The sequence below is a fragment of the Thunnus albacares genome, chromosome 3 (assembly GCF_914725855.1).
Source record: "Thunnus albacares chromosome 3, fThuAlb1.1, whole genome shotgun sequence".
Lineage (NCBI taxonomy): Eukaryota > Metazoa > Chordata > Actinopteri > Scombriformes > Scombridae > Thunnus > Thunnus albacares.
In genome coordinates this window covers 4,733,112-4,750,991 of record NC_058108.1, presented here as the reverse complement: position 1 = coordinate 4,750,991, position 17,880 = coordinate 4,733,112, and the positions used below count along the sequence as shown (strand labels likewise).

The window sequence follows — 17,880 nt, the reverse complement described above, 5'->3', positions numbered from 1 at the left end:
CCTCCTTTCATCTGTCTTTCATCTCCTTTGTCATCCATCAGGTCCTCCTCCTCCTCCTCCTCTCTCGCATTGTCCACTCTTCTGTCTTGCTGAGAGAAGGACAGTGCAGCGTCCTGGCAGTGCTCAACTCTTCCAGCTTGGGCGGAAAAATAAACAAGCGTCCACATGTTCCCAAGGAATTTTAATGACTTCCATAACTCTGGCTTCTTTACCTGCCAAACCCCAGGCAGCATGAGGGAAGTAGTGGACTTGGGACTAGCCAGTTTAGCGGCACTGATGACGAACTGGGAGCCTGAGCCAGGTTGTACGCTTTGAAGCGCGGAGCAGCTTTAAAAGAGGCTGGAGTTTCTCTCAAATGAGAAGACACACGGACATATCGATGAGCTAATAATGCACTGGTTCGATATAGCATAAATTAGATGTGCCAGTGCAGCTTTACAGCAAGGGACAACTGCATTGACCCATGATATAGTGGTCCTGACCATGGCCGTCCACTGCACTCAACTGACTGGATCAACATTTGTGTACAAAGCAGGAAACTCCATTTATAAAAGTGTCCCTCAACTTCGAGGCTAGGGTTGTAATTGCTGTAAATGATGATGATAAAGTGTTTAGTGTTGTATGATCATCTGACCACGTCTAAAGCTTAAAGTGTTATAGCCGTTCAGAACGCCTGGGCTAAAAACCTGCCGTCTTAGCCTCCTTCTGGATGCAAACCTTTACCTCCCTAAACTCTCTCCAAGAATTCTGTCTCATTTGGGGACAAAAGAGCTTAACGGAGAAGTTGACTGGGTGTGCTTTGTGGATTATTGGTTTCAAAAAAGGTACAGAAATTGCTGGAGGGTGTTAGATTAAATATTAGATTACCCGACTTTGTTTAAAGCATACTGAGGACTTTACATAAACTAAACACTTTGTGCTTCTGCTACTTCACATTAAAAACGTTTACACTGCCAAACCACTGGAAGGCTTTTATTATGAGGCAGCTCTGACAGCTGTGTAGAGTACAACATGCTGCAGATAGAAAAGCAGCAAGATTCTTCACCCAGTGCTGGATAGTCTCAGGTGTATATTCTTGCATACATGAGTTGTCCGTGAGTGTGTGTTTGTGTGAGAAAAAGGCCGCCAGTCAGCAGTTATTGGTTTCCAGGAGTTGTCAGGTGTGAATACCCTCAAAACCCTTGTTGGGAGTATATTTTAATGGTGCCATGACCCACAGACTGTCAGGTCAAACTCCAGTGACCTGACCTGAGGGTAGACAAGGGGTTGATGGAGGTCTTTGTCCAAGGCAGAGCAATAAATCTGTGGAAGTACTCTTGTCAGACTAAATACTGAGACCTATTTAAGAGCACTAGAAAAAAAAGAGAGAACCAACTGATGCGTGAAATAGCTCAGAAGTAATTAAGACCATTGTAACTTTGGACTTGTGGTTATCTACTTCCTGATGCACTAACTTAAATATAATTCAGAGCTGCAACAATTAGCTGATTCATTGATTAGTTGCCAACTATTAAATAAATTGCCAACTATTTTTATGATTGATTTGAGCCGTTCTTAAGAAAGAAACGCCCAAATTCTCTGATTCTAGCTTCTCAAATGTGAATATTTTCTGGTTTCTTCAGTCTTATTTGACAGTAAACTGAATATCTTTGAGTTGTGGACTGTTGTGCACAAAACAAGACATTTGAAGATGTCACCTTGAGCTTTAGGAAACACTGATTGACATTTTACCAACCGATTAAGCACAAAAATAATCATTAGTTTCAGATGTTTATCCATCTTGTACATTAATATCATTTTTTGTTACATTCTTTGTAAATACCTGATCCAAGACACTGATGATTTATCTAACATGAGGGCTGTGTTTCATTTGTGCATTTTTCTCCTTCCTGGCCTTCTCTTCACCTTCATTAGCCGCACATTACGAAATCAGACAATGTGTTTTATTACAGATGTGTCAGCGGTGGGGAACACCCAGCCCACTGGCAGGACCACTGTTTAGATTTCTGATCTCCTCGGTTGTGTTTTTCTTTCCCTCTCAACCCGGGACCAGCTGCAGAGGAAATGACAATATGGGGAAAACAACAGAGATTAATAACATCTCCTCCCACCTACCCGCACTCTCGCTTGCTCATTTCTCCCTTCATGTGTCCCAAACCAGTCTTTTTCTGTCTATGCTGCTTGTTTGATGTCCCAACGCACTTCTCAATCTGCACTTCTACTCCTTTCATCTATGGGGTTGCGACCCTTGACCCATGAAATTGATACGTCACTCTGTCTTGCATACACTCAGGAAGCTCACACACAAGTAGATTTAGTTTCTCCCCTCCTTTTCCTATTTGCACCCCATCTTTTCTCATGCAGAAAGAATCTGGGATGTGTTCTCCAACTTGCAGTCCACAATGATTAGTAGGCCTTAGGGTGTGGACCGCCAGAACTCCCCCTAATTTGTGATGTTGAAGCCCTATAGCTGAACCAAATTAAGAGATTTCATTATCTATCAAGCACAATTCATATTTTAATCTACTTCCTATTCGTTTTATCCATTTACATTCCTTCTTTTAATTCCTTTAGTCTTTCTTCTGTAGTTCTCACAGCTTCAATCGATCCCTCACAGAGATGACAAAAGAAGCACAAAGGCACAGCCTGTCACAACCAATACTGATGCATCTAAATAGCATCTAGTTAACCTGATCACAAAAGGTCAAGATGAGTGAGTACAATGACAGTACAGTATCTTCTAGGTCTAATCAAGTGTGTGTGACAAACTTAAGAAACAAGAGGAAAAGACACAAGTTCAAGAATAACAGGATTCACAGAGGATGGGGACCAACATAAACAGAAAGAGGATGAAAGCTTGGAGTTGAAACACGGATGTTCTCTGAGAACTTTTCTTTCCTTTTGGAGAGTACTTTGAGTGACAGATTTATTTAGATTTGATCCCTTCAATAATGACTCAATGATCCACTCCTTTAAGCTATGCCCAGAAAGAAAACAATGGGAGCTGCCCATTGAAATATCATGTGTACACACTGCTCAACTAAATTGCTTAAGTTAAAACTTCAAAGTCCATACATCTTCTGAACATCCTGAGCTTAAACTTTCACCTTCTAGATTCACTTCACTTACTTTAGTCGGACCCATAATACAATGCAATACAGCCTGAAAGTAAAAGGTAATGGTGAACTGTGCCAGTACCCAATTTCCCATCCCATGCTCCACACTATCTTAGCACAATGTCTCATAACCAACGAGACTGGCATAAATTCCAGAACTTGTTTTGCACTTAGTAATTTTGGGGAAACTGTGACTGTGGTAAACACAACTTCTGCTTTAGTAACTAGGTTTGGTTACAGCACTGAGATCCCCAGCTCCACTCTGACGCAATTCCCTTGATGGGAGGTGTGGGACGTCAAACTGGAGTCCCTTACTCTCTGAGCTCTACTCACATATCCCACTTCTGGACAAGTGAAACCCCATCCTGACTTCATAAATGACTTCCAGGTTTTAGTTAAGAAGCAGGGAGGGAAGGCATGAAGGTAAAAAAAAAGAACAAAAGAAAGAAAAAGTAAGGAAGATAAAAAGATTTAAGGGGAAATTGGAAGGCTGTGTGCTCAGTCTCCTCACCAGCGGAGTCAATATTTGCCAGGACAGAGAAGCTTCCCACTGAATGATGAAGTCACTGTTTTTGGACTTTAAAAACAAGGTTCTGTGGGGCTTTGCAGTGGATCCCAGGGATATAGTGTAATAGTGTGTCTTTGTGTTTATGCTGGTTGGTCGGTACGATTCCTAGTTATGTAGGAGCTGACAAGGCCGGGGACGAGTAAAGCAATATCCTCCTTCCTGTTTTCTCCGCTCCCCATTTATCCAGCTTCTCAACCGATGACACATCACATTACACTGAGCTGCAAATACCTGCACACAAATGTCACATCTGGAACAAACTCAACGTTCTCCATTTTTCTTATCTTTCTTTTTGTTAGTCTTTACTTGATCGTCTTTACTTTTGACGACTTTTTATGCGAGTAGATTGAGAAATTAGCACTTATTACCTGGCATTTGTTAGCAATTATAGTGAAAGTCAATGGGGCAAAACCATTACCGTAAAAAAAACTCATAAAACACCTTTCAAATTGTTCAAACACCCTTTTTTGTTTCCACTTACCACAGTTACCAAAAAGCCAAGAATGGCTTCAGTTTTGATGTAGTGTTTCTTACTCAACTATCCTGCATCAGCATCTACTAACTAATGCTAATAAAAGGCTTTTACGGGCTTTTATACAAACAAAAACTCTGGAATTCCTCCCTTCAAATAGCTGAACTGGTGTAAGACACATGATAGCCCCTGTGACTCAGCACTCGTCTCTGCTGTTACCACTGCCAAGACAAGGAGAGACACTGTCCTTGACGATAGGGAGACAAGAGAAACTGTACATATCAGATGCAAACAACATGCTAATCTGCAGGCAAGCATCTTAGGTTGACATTCAAATACAAAATTTGGTCTAAAAGAAATTAAAAACAGACAAAGAGCATTTGCTATAAATGAGTAATCTTTGCAGATGGGGATAATCAAATTGGATGACATGAAGCCAAAAACAACTTAAGCATAATGGAAAGTTAAGGTTGGTCATAACTGTTGGGGAGAAATGTCCTGTTGCATCGTGTCCCCAAGGCCTGACTTGTCTGGTGGTTTTGGTGAATATTGCCCAATCATTTTCTGGAAACTTTTACTCATAACATTTGGTAACTGTGTTCGTTCAAAGTATTTATCTTCCCAGTATAATAGCCCCTTCTCTGTAGTATGGGGGGGGGGGTGTGTTCATCTAGCTTTTAAAATAATGGTTACCTTCAAGTATGACAGGACTGTTATAGACACAGCTGTAATATTCACATGATATTTGGCATTTGGAAAGTCAGACAAGGCAATGCATGAAGTTGCTCATTACATACGAGGCAAGAAATAGTTTCCTTGATATCTTATCCTCAGCGTGAAGGGAAAGAAGTTCTCTCATTTTGGTGTCAGGCCAATTTTCAGCCACTTTTACAAGAGTAGTGTAGCTAATCTCTCCAGAATCACATTTTCCACTTTGACCTGATCTACAGTGCATGATTAAGACGCAGCATTTAGGCAGCATTCAGACAGACCAGATCAGCTCTGCGTGAAAAAACACAGCCCTCCCATTAATATGAATGAAGTGCGTTAACACAAGGTGGTGCCACCATAGAGGGCTCAGCAAACATCCTGCAGTAGTCGTCCTGCAACAAGGTTGAACCCAGCGCAAATTTTGCCGCAATGTGATGTAATTCCGGCAAGGCGCTACATTAGCCAATCGCATACATGCAATCCATATTTGACAGTTTACCTTGCGATTGTCGCGATAAAACAGTTGCTGTTGTGACTTGATCTGCTAAGACAATATAACAGAAATGTTGATTGGTCCTAAGCAGGCAGATACAGAGTTTATTTCTATAGGTATTGAACAGTTTATTGAGCAGCTACTGTACGTCTAACAAGAGCATATTGATGAGTCAATAGTCACGTTCATCAAAGCTCTCCCATGAACTCTGACCCGGACAGAGCTATCTATAAAAAGTATTGGGAGAGGTTCAAACCTTTATTGGTTTGACCCTACAAGCCTCAAGTCACTGCGGTCAAAGCTGAGGAGCCCGGGGTTAAAAGAGCAAAGAGCAGAGCGACCCTGACAGTTCAATCAGCATTTAACGGATATTATTATCCAGAGGAACATTCTGGATACTATGAGCGCAGTTCTGTCTCACCACTCTCTCCAGGAATCTGATTAAGTATACATGACTGTTCAAGGTGGGAATGTTGCGCCGTTATTCCGCCTTGCCGTTGTGTATAAAAGGTATGAACACAGAATGAGGGGGCATTGTTGTTCCGCCATTAAACTGGCAGCGGAGGTAGTCACATTGCTGAATAGAAGTCTGTGTAAAAGGGAGAGCCGGCATGACGGGACAGTCAACACTAGACGCCGATGTTGTTGTGTTACACGTCACGCCTCTGATCCTGGAACGCCGGCATGCTATCTAAAAATCACACACATGGGCGGCGTTATGCTGGCATAATGAGGGGTCTTCTTGACGGCGATATTGTGAGATGTCGGTTTAAAGGGGGCTTGTGGGAGAAGACATCAATGAGTCCAGCTTATGTCAACAAAATACTACATGTAAATTTAAGTCAGAGGAAAACAGAGGATCAGTTATCCTTGTCCATGAGAATATCAAACTCTGAAAGACCTCATTGCTTACAAAATAAAATCATCTTGACCGTAAAAAATCGTCAAATTTCGGTTCAAAGATGTTATGTTCTTGCTTTGCTTTTGCCAAAGAAACCTGATCACAGTGAATTTGGGCCCCTGCGTGCGCACCTGCATTAAAGCTGAGATCCTTTTGTTAAAGCTCATATTTAAGCCCCTCTGTGGGACGCGGTCCAGATACATTTGGTTTAACTTAAGAGCTGGACCGCAGTGTTCAATCAGACCCAAATCACAATCATCAAAAAAAAAAAAAAAAAGGTTCAGAGCTTTCATCAGCCAGAATCTGACAGCAATTATTTTTTTTCGCTCAGCGGCCAGCAGATAACGCCCCGAACAGTTTATTGAGTGTGCATTTTTATGCAAACAATACTAATTTAAAACAAATTTAAAAAGCTACAAATGTATACAGTGTATACACACACATACACACATAAACAACACAGACACACACACACACACACTGTGGTTGGGGATGACTTTCTTGAAAGCAAAATTAAATGCAGCTGAATTGGACAGCTGGAAACCATGCTGTATGACATAATCACAGGCAGGTTCGCCAAGCTATTTAACACACACACACACACACACACACACACACACACACACACACACACACACACAAAGAGAGAGAGAGACCCATTACATAAACTAGTGATTTACAACCCAAGTTAGAAGGGAGAGTAACACCCATTTCTTGGATGATAAGACACCCCTTCCTGTCTTTTTGTAAAACACACACTTATCCGCTCACGCACACACACGCGCACACACGCACATGCACACACATACATGGTCTATCATCCCTCCTAAAGTGGAAACATAAGGAGAGGAACTAGAGACGTGCTTTGGTCACTGAGGTTGATTGAGACAACAGGACAATAGTTCATCATCGCAGCGCTCTGTGTTCACCTCCTCGGCCTCAGCATGGGGGGAAGTAACTCTTTTTGGCAACTTTTAAAAGGTTAAAAATGTTATCGAACTATATGTCCAAGGCTGAAGAGCCACATGTAACACTGAGAAATCTATCTTAATTTGCCACAAAGATATATCTCTAAACCTTGACCCGAGAGCAGGCATGTGGTGTTGAATTCAGACGGATACACAAACGCCTCAGCAGAGGAAATCAAGGCCAGCAGGACTGCAAATCATTCGGCCTGAAGCAGCAATATTTTCTTCAAGGGCCTGACACATCAATTCATTCCTGAAACAATGAGGAAAAACCTTTAGAGAATGGCCAAAAGATGAAGACCAAACAAAGCCTGTTGAGAGGGTCTTCTTTTATTACTTCTCTGAAAAAGAACTCTACAAATATTTGATTTGACATCTCAGGATTCCTTAGAGGACCGAGGCCATCACCATGGCAGCTGTAGACAGAGTTGATCTCAAAGCAGAGTATTCTACGCTTTGGTTAAATGTCTACTAACTCAGACAGCATCTGACATTAAGGCTGTGATGATAACTGCATTACCGCAGTCATGTGATGCCTACTGCTGGGTTGAGCTCATTACCATCATCGCCAATTTTTTTTCTTTAAATGTCGACCACAACTGTCATATATAGTAGTTTAATGTGCTTGCGCATATACTCGGCTCGCTCCAGTCACCAGGCTGCGAGACCTCGGCGTCGCCCCACGACCGCACAGGGGGGATGCCAAAAGCAGTGCGGAAGGAAGAGTAAGCACGGCAAGTGAGCCAGCACCCAAGCTAGGGCTAACCCCAGTGGACCAGCTCTCCCATCAGTCTTCCTCTCCAACGTTCACTCCATTGACATTAAACTACCTCGCCTCCCGGAGAGAAACGGCTGTGCCCTCATCTTCACCGAAACGTGGTTGCACGACAGTATCCCAGACTCTGCTATCCAGCTAGCCATAAACCGCCAAACTGTGGGGATACGTTGCTTTTTCACCACGGTAAGATAAAAAAATCCATACTGTCACAGCCCTATCTGACACTGCAGTCCAAACAGCCAGACATGTTTTCAGGGAACAAGATCCAATTTCCTCGTGTATTCTGCTTGAGTAAAAAAATCTAATTCAAAATGTTGTCTATATTGTATAAACATATACATTTATTATTATCTTGTTGTGATCTTGTTATAACCATTATCAGAGGACTGATTGGGGGAAGCCAACAGACAAATTAATATGACAACACAGGAGGAAATTAGGGGAGGAAATAAACACGTATGAGTGTGTGACAAGGTTATTGCCTTCAGGAGGAAGCATCACGGACGTAGGTGTCTGTGATGTGAATCCATCAGACATCATTATTTCAGCACTGAGAAGACGAACTTGACAGCAAGTCAGGATGTATTTGGCTCATTTAGAAGCATTTCAGCTGTGCTTGTCATACGATATGGAGAAGGAGAACTCTTTCAGCCGGTTCGCGTGAACAAATACACAGGCTGGCTTTGAAATATACATCCATAGCATTTATTCTATATAGACATGAAGTTGACATTTTAAAGCTTTTCCAAATTCAACAACAAAATATTGTTGGTCAATGCCTTCCAGAACGAAGCATTTTGTGATGTGGCGTCACTACTGACAGGATGGCACGGGTGTTTATGATCTTACCTCATTATGGTTGAGGTTTAGGCACAGAGCGAACTCAGTTAGGGTTTGGAAAGATTATGGTTTGAGTTGAAATTACTACTCTCTTAAGGTTAGGGGACTTTCACCGCCATGGTTGAAAGAAATTACTGTGATTGTCTGTAAGAAACAAACCCTGACCTCCTCCCTCTGTGGACTTTGTCACTCTTAAATAACGCCACACAATTTCCTGCTTTGCTCGCGACAGACAACAACTCCTGCAGCCCCTGGAGGGCTCGTCACTTGACCAGATTTTGCAGACATTTGCTGACATGATTGATGCTCCTGTTTTCTTCTTGGGAGGACGGTCTTGTTTACTTGATTGCCCTGTAGGATAAGCAGGTGGTTTTACAGTAGAAATATTAATTTGTGCAAAACTTTTACTCCATCCTCAAAGCAACTGCAGCATCAACAAGATTCAACTTGGCTCCTAATCTCCTTCATATTTCACTCCCTAATCCTGTGACCATTCAGTTTGCTGTCAGATAAAATGCACAGCAAAGGGGGAAAATCTGTGGCAAGAAATCTGTTTTGTTGAAATCAGAGAGGCTCGAGCTGAACAGATTTCTGTGCAATAGTTCTTGTGTTGAAGGGAAAGAAAACAAGCAGAAATGATTCCATAACCTTAAGGTCTGGAATGCAAATCTTCGATCATGCAAAACACCTCCGGCAACATAAAATCGAATGAGATGCAACGACTGTCAGCAGCGAGTTCAGGGGGCTGGCAAACAAATAACAACGTGACGCATGAGCACAGAGCTAACCAGACCACAGACTTTCCCATCAGTCAGTCAGTTATCCAACTGTGAAAGGGGGCCTTTCATAGGAACACCCAGAAAACAACAGCCAGAAATAGAAACAAGAAGCTCCCTAATGGCTCCTTATCATTGCTCTCTGAATAGTAAACAGACACCTATGAAAGGACAGTTTGACGAAAGCACTTGTCTGTATCACTCCTCCTTTCCCTCGGGGAGGGGGGGGGGGAGTAAAGAGCCGAAGCACAGGAAGCAACATTAGAAATACTGAGACTCATTTTATAACAAGTGGACGACTAAACACAGGTAAATAGCTCGTCTTGCATCAATGTAGCCCAGATGCATAAAAACCAGCCCCCTCTGCAAACTACAAGCACATCCGACCCCCCCCCACCCCTCCCTCCGCCACCCACCCGCTAAGCATGCTAACACTTGAGAGGGCGGCACCTCTCTTATGCACACAGAAAGCCATCTCAGGCCCATTCACAGCTCCCAGCTCTATTCTTCTCCACAGTAAAAGAACTCTCAATCTGAAAGGAGGGAAGAGGGCCTCTGCTATTTCATTTAGCACGCTGAACCCACTCAAGCTCCCGAAGCAGAGAGTCTTCTGTTCTTTTTTCCCGGCATAAAAACTTTCTCATGTAGTGTGAAGTTTAGTGCAAAACAGAAGCAGAATCCAAGCCTCAACCTTGAGTTTATCACAGATTCGAGTTGTTTTTTTTTTTTTTCCTGGTACTGTCAGCTCTGGGAACTGTCACAACGAGAGTGGACGGCAGTGAGATAGCAGCCCCGATTGTGGAGAACACAGCATCCATTATATCAGTCATAGAATACACACACACACACACACTATCTTTCTCTCTGAGCACAAACCATGCGAGCATTGTAAATAAACAGCACTACAAACCTGTAGGTCAAACAGCCAATTAGAGTTACACCCCTGCCTCCAAATCTTCCTCTTCAGCAGACGGCTGAGATCCACCTGCACTGCAGTGAGTCCTCTGCCTGTATGCTGCTGCTGCTGCTGCTGCTGCTCACTCTCTCTCTCTCTCTCTCTCTCTCTCTCTCTCTCTCTAACACGCCTCTCCCATTTTAGCTGAACGCAGTGTAAAACTGTTGCTCCAGCTGCCCTCTTTCCTTCACGCTCCTCCTATCTCCCTTTTTTTTTTTTTTTTTTTTTTTTCCTTTAGTGCTCTTCCGTCTCCCACTAAAGCGGGAGCTGTGCTCTGCTTTATCTGGTTCTGTGCAAAGCAAAAACACAACTTATCAGCAGCAGGGGCTGCGGAGGACTAGCCAGCATGCTGTGCATTCAGTGGGTGCTTGTGGTGGTGGTGGAGGGGGGTTGAAGAGGGGGAAGGGGGAGGGGCAAACCTGATTTAAATTCACACGTACTGACATGCACACAGACACACAGGGGTGAGATGACAGGGTCCCTTTTCCCTTCAGGGTGCTTCAGTGATCTTTTGTGAAAAAGCAGGAGGACGTTCTTTTTTTTTTTTTTTTTTGCAGTTCCCTCTTTCAAAAATATTTATTGATTGTCACAAAGTTCAAGGCAAAGGAGGGAGGGGATCAGAGTGAAATTAAAAGTTTGGTGAAATAGAAATACCTCTCAGTTTTCCTCCTTCCTGCCCTTGTTTGCTTTCTTAAATCATCTTATCCACCCCCTCCCTTCTTTTCAGACCAAACTTTTAATATAAATGTCTAATCTCTCATTTTCTGAAGGCCTTGGCACAAAAGGCACAAAAAAAAAAGTCTGACAAGAGAAACTTCCCTTACTTTCCCTCCATTAAAAAGCTCCCTCCCTCATTACTCCCCCAAAAGACATCCAGCACTTGCCCTGATAGCAGCTTGACAACCTTCTCGTGAGGAATCTGCCTCCGCACAAAAACATGTGAAGAGAATTTGACCAAAACAAAGAAGCTGGTCTTTAGAAACGGCTGAATTGGCATAAGACATCTGAGGATTTTGTGAGCTTTTTTTGTGTGTGTTTATTTTTTGAGTATAGTGGACAGACAGCCTGGCAGAATTAGAAGCTGTTTTTTAAAGGCCAGCTCAAAAACACAGATAAATGGTAAAATGTTGACTATATGTTGGTAGATAATGTGGAGACTGTATTTCCATTAAAATATTTACAACAGAGGAGAACGCGGATAGCAAATCTGTTTTAGTGTTGTCACATCGTTGTAGTTAGGTCAATTTGTTAACTGGGGTGCTTTAAAAAGAGGCCAGGGGAAGGACATTAAATTAGCATGTGAAAGGCTCACTTTCTGACTCCACACTGACTGGGATGGCGACATAAAGCTCAGCTGAGGGAGCATCTTTACGCTCCTTCACTCCATGTCTCCTGCTTAGTGTGTTTGCACTAAGCAGACAAACAAAGCCAACGCTGCATGTTACATGCTTTTATGAACATAATTTCATTAAGACAAATTTCTCTAGACGCCTCCGATTTCTCCGAACTTTGTTTAGAAGAATTAAAAAGCTCATTAACTCAAAACTTCCCTAAAGGCAGACTGTTGGTGCGGTTATTTATAGACAGTCAGAACAACAAACGAATCTCAAATGATTTTTTAATTGCTGCTTCCTCAAAAAAGGCTTCCATTTGGAGGGTAAAAGCTTTGCTTTATTGCTGACTAGCACAGAAACAACGCAGACAATAATTATAGGAAGCAAAAATACATGCTAACTGAGCCTAAGATGAGCCTAAATCAATTCAGAATCAATTATTCAAACTGAGAGAGGGGGATTATGGGGAGACACAGTCCAGCCAAGCTACTGTACACCAGCTGTCAATCTCTAAGTGGCAGGGATTCCCTGCTTACTCTGTCTGTGTGGTGAGTGCGGTTTCATGTTTTTCAAACTACGTCTAGGATGAGAGAATCAATCCCTCGTTGGGGCTGAGAGCAGTAAATCTCCCACACTGGAAACTATTTAGTTGTGGTGTGTTCAAACTGCACTGGAATAAACAGCATCCTCGGTCTTGTCGGGAATAATTTGTCATTGACAGATAATGCTTCTTCTTCAAAGAGAAATCTCAAACCTCGGTAGTCCTGCGTTGAGTTTATCAGCCTTACTGATGGTCAGGACTTCAGATAAAAAAACACTTCACATGTGCCAAAGGACGCAGCGCCACATGCAAGTCTCACGGTCTCCCTCCAGTTCAACATACCTGTCCCAGAATAAACCTCGCCCTCTGGCCTCCCGCAGCATAGCTGGAGCTGGATGCCTGGTCTAACATTAGCACATATTTAAGTGAAATGTGCAGGGGCCTGGCAGTCTCTGGGTTAAAAAAGGATACACATCTAGATTATTTATGAGCAGGATTGCTAGTTGCAACTTTCTACAATACCTCTTTTGAGGAGCTGTGCACTTTGCAAGCTATGCATACTGTACGTTAATAAGCACTCATGCTTGTAGGTAATTATAGGGTTCAAGCAGAGCAGGGTGAGCTAAAGATGGTACAAAGACATAAATCCACAGTAGTTAATAATTCTATACGTGTGTGTACATATGAGCTACGCATAGTAAGATTACTCAACAAATCATAAAGTCCATATCTGTCAGTATCCTTCCATTAATAGATTCTGACATACTATTGCTTAACAACTGGACAGTAAAGTGTATTTACATGTGTGTTTATGATCTTGATAGTGTTATCTCACTGAATCTGCTGCTGAATGTCACAACTTTGCAGATCTGACTTTAGAAACAGAAACCTCAGGCTAGAAGACTTTGAATCTTCAACAACCGACAAATAGAAAAAGGAAACCACACTTTTTCTCCTCTTTCATTTAGCAAACAACAAAAACCTGCATTATAACAGGTAAAACCTGTGAGAATGAATATGGATCAACAACAACAGCTGTATTGTGTGATCTGCTGTGTTACATTTAAAATAAGTGATCTCAGAAAGAGTAAGGAGATGTTACTAAGTTGGCTTGTTAACATTTCTGCACAGAAATACACAGCAATACAGTACAATTCTACACAGCAGCATCTAGCAATAGCGATATTAATAGTATATTCATATTAATAACAGTAATATTTTATTATCTATTTTATCTAGAGACACCATGGATGATTAGTGTAAAAGGCAGTTCTTTCTACTGTTACAAATACTGAGTGTGATAAATATGTAATGTTTCCTAGTCACACACACACACACACACAAAAAAACAAGTCCACGGCTGGTTTTGAACTGCCCGTGGAAAGTATTTGTTCCATTTTACCTGCATAACTACAGTCATTGTTTATTGAGATCTGAGTGCTTCCAAAACACGAGAGACCTACACTAAACAATGTACCTGAACGCCTCCCCTGTAGTCACTCGCTGCCGCTGAGCTGCTAAATGTGCTGCTAGCGCTTTCTGTCTAGACACAGAGTAAGAGTGTCCATTCTTGATTAAAAGCTCTGTCTACATTTCTCTTTTTAGAGGACTTCTTCTTCTCTGACTCGTGTCACGCCTCGTCTCTGGTCTCTCCCTGAAGCTCCGCCCTGCCCCTGTACAGAGTGGTGCAGCTCTTTATCGCTGGTTTATTCAAAGTTTATTAATTGTAAACATATCACACGTTCAAATTGCACCAAATTCCACACTGCACTCCCTTGAGCCCACTGCCAAACACCCGCCAAACACCCGCCAAGCACGGAGTCGATCAGATGAACGATTTAAGAGATACGCGAAGGACATACACACATACAGAGATTCCTTCCTTAAGTAGAGTGATATATCCTTCAGAAAGAGAATAAAATGTGACTGAAAGTCAGATGAAGTGGGTAAAAGAAAGAAAAAAAAAATTTCTCTATCCAGAATCCAACTTTGTGCATGCAGACTGAATAAACCCCCTCTACTCCACAAAAACGTGAGAGGATAGCAAGGCAAACGCAACTGCTGACGTAAGTTCAAATCCCCTGCAAAACCCAGAGGAAGTATTGGGATTCACCTGCAGTGGCTTAACTGGCCAGCGTCCAAAAGTGGGAGTAAAGTATGCATGTGGAGTGGAGCAACAGTGAAGCAGGAAGTCCTACATCACAGTGACCTTTTTATATCGAAATATGAGCCACATGTTGTCAAACTGTACAGATAATGCAGAAAGCAATATTAAGATTTAGAAAAATTAAAGTATTATTTATTAAACTACATCAGGAGTCTATATGGTTTCATATTTCATAGCTGTGCATGTTTATGAAATATCACATTTAATAAATGACTCATTAGTACATGTCATTTTTTTTTGGAAATAACTAAATGTGATAAAATTGCCCCAAGCACTCTGCTTTGTTAGATTTATTTTTCCTTGTTTATTCACATAATTTGGTCGACACGTGTCCTGAGGCGACCTCCCCTCCCACTGTGGGGTGTGGAGACTCTTGGCCCATGTGTGATTGGGTGGGGGGGGGGTTCTTTTTAATTGCCTATGTTGACTGTAACCCCATGTGACAGAAGTAAACATGGTATCTCAGCTAATGAGTCCATGTCTGTCTCAAGGTCAGGAGATGCTCATTACAGTCACAATGCAAACTTTGAAAGGGACTTTGATGCACATATAAACCATGTGATAGAACATGTTAGCAAGGGTTCATTTTCAAGATTTTATAATCCAAATTCTGTTGGTAGCTTTATAATAATGATGTCAGGTTTAGCACGTCGTAAAAATATGAAAACTCAACCTAATCTCCCAGTGCCGTCCAGAGGGAGCATTTATAACATGAAGTAAATCTCATATGTATCTTGAGGAGGGCCGAGGGGGGGGGGGGGGCTGTTGGGCTGTGAGAGCCCCTCGTCGACAGGAGGCCAGGGCTTTAAGTCTGCCTGACTCCAGTGGAGACAGCGAGGGAGAGATCCAGACAAACACAGCTCGCTGCCAAGCGTCGTTACTTACAACACCCACTACACTTCAGAGCACATTTCCATTGCTGGCTGCCAGATTCAGTAATGATGATGTCCGATAAAAACAATCTCCTTTAAAAAACAAAACAAAAAAACATCTCCCGCAAAGAAGTGAAATTATTTTGGGATGAGCTATTGGAAAGAGTGTATTTATGTTATAGGGTAGAATGACTGAAGAGTGTAAATATTTTTGAATCATTGTGTGGCTCCATTGTGAGTAATTGTGTGTAACAGTTGCTGTCAGTACCCTCTAAATTTGGAGTTTTTTGGTGAACCAGGCAGTAAAATAAAGCAGAGTAATTTTTGGATGGTGCATTTTCATGAGAGTTAAAATGATGCTAGTGTTATGAAATTCTCGATAATATATGTTGACCCTCTAAGCAGAGCTGGACCACTAGATGGTCCCAGGTAAAAGATACAAAAAAAGAATCAAGAGGATTACAAGAAGAGATCAAAATTTTATTCTAGTACACATAAATGTCACTGAAGTAAACTGCCATTATTTACCTGATGCAGGGTACGAGCAACGTTTATGCCGACCAGCAGGAAGATGAGTCATCTTAACAAGTTTTTCTTTACTGCAAACAACTACAAAAATACTCAACTTCAAGAAACACCGAGGTAGAGAAAGAGACCACTGGAAATGATACTGCATGACTTAATGTAAGATTCCTCAGTGAATGCAGCAATTGCAAAAAGCTGAAGTGTTACCAAAAACATTCTGAAAAAGGTCAAGTAAAGACGTGACAAATGGTTTCTCAATAAAATGTACTGATTTAATCTACACTGATAAAACTAATGCTGCTGATGTTAATGCGTCTGCCCACGAAATTGCATAAATGACGTCTAATAATCTCGTCTAATATGATAAGAAAACAAACAACAAAATGCAAGTTGAAAATGCAAGGCTCAACTTTACTCATTATAGTCAAAAGAAGCATTTTAAGAGTGTGTTTTTCCTTTAAGACTGACCTGAATGACCTGACAGTGGTCAGGTCATTCAGTCACAGAGTGCTGAGCTGAAACACTCCTCATCCTCCCTTTACTGCAAGTCAGTTTTCTCATCTAATGTCATGAGGAGGCTTTAATGAATCAGTCTATTGAGCCGTACAGAACTGTGCACTGGCTTGACACTGCCAAAGTGTGTATATGTATGCATGTGTGTGTGTGTGTGTGTGTGTGTGTGCAACTTTCCCAGCCTCCCTGAACACAAAGCTGTCGTTTGTGGCCTCTCAGCACTACAAAAGCCCCACAGGCCACTAGAGCTAAAACTGAACGTGTGCCAGTTAGTGTGTCTTCGACTGTACGTGTCTATATGCTTGTATACGCATACACCATGTGTGTTTGACTAAATATGTGCACATGCATGTTTATGAGCAAAGGAATCAAAAGAAAATCTGCATATTTCTTCACATATGTATGTGTGTGTGTGTGTGTGTGTGTGTGTGTGTGTGTGTGTGTATGTGTGTGTGTGTGTGCAGGCGTTTGCATATGTGGTCAAGATGTGGCCACATACACCCTGTCTGCATTTCACTGGGATGTGCCTAATGATTACAAGACACATCATGTGGCCCACAACCGAGTCTAACACAAACTCCACCACGAAACCATGGCACACAGACAGATGGCCATAAAGCTTAAGATGTATGAGCGCTGCAACAAGTCCAGAACTCTCTGTTCCATCTTGACACAACTACAAACAGAGGGCAACAAATCATATCAAATATGGCTGTAAAACACAAACCAAATACAGTACGTGCGTAATCAGCCATAGAAAGAAAAACACAGAGATCAAATTCTTCCTCTGGATGCTTTCAGGTCTGACAACTCGTTGAGGAGACGCCTGTTATTTATCAGGGAAACACCCATTCTGATTATAATTAAAACAGTTTGTAACTACAAATCAGTGGGTGTCAGACCCTGGAAAGACTTAAAATCCATGTGCATGGTCACCACAAATCTGTTTGTGTGTGTGTGTGTGTGTTTGTGCGTGTCCCTGCAGGCCTACAGAGTGAGCACTTAGTCAGAGTTTGACCTTGACCTTTTCCAGATTTATCTCCATCTAACTACACTGTTATCTTGACTCACTAAACAAAACTAGAGCTGCAACTAATATTTTCACTACCGATTAATCTGCTGATGATATTTATATAGTTGCCACTTCATTTTCTGATTTTTCCGTCAAAATTGACGAATCATCAGCTCTAAACCAGATTCTATATATTTTATCCGTTTAGATGTGAACATTTATTCAGTACCTCAAAATGAATACGTTTGACATTTGACAGTGGACGAGATTAAAAGAATATACTTGTAATGAGCTCAGTCCATGTTATGCTGGAGGGTTGGGCTGAACATCATTACACC

The 17,880-nt window shown here is 41.9% G+C and overlaps 1 protein-coding gene across 5 annotated transcripts in view; it reads right to left on the bottom strand.

Annotated features, from left to right (window-relative positions):
• add3a (adducin 3 (gamma) a) overlaps positions 1-17,880 on the bottom strand; it is a 106,303-nt gene that overhangs the window by 61,115 nt on the left and 27,308 nt on the right. The window contains exon 1 of one of the 5 annotated variants that reach the window (XM_044345910.1): positions 10,534-10,923. The exons of 1 other annotated variant lie outside the window; for it this stretch is intronic. The gene's annotated coding sequence lies outside the window, so the exon portion shown is untranslated. Of the gene's footprint in view, positions 1-10,533; positions 10,924-17,880 lie in introns of those variants that run through there. 3 more of the 5 variants (XM_044345914.1, XM_044345915.1, XM_044345916.1) reach the window with 3 other exon arrangements.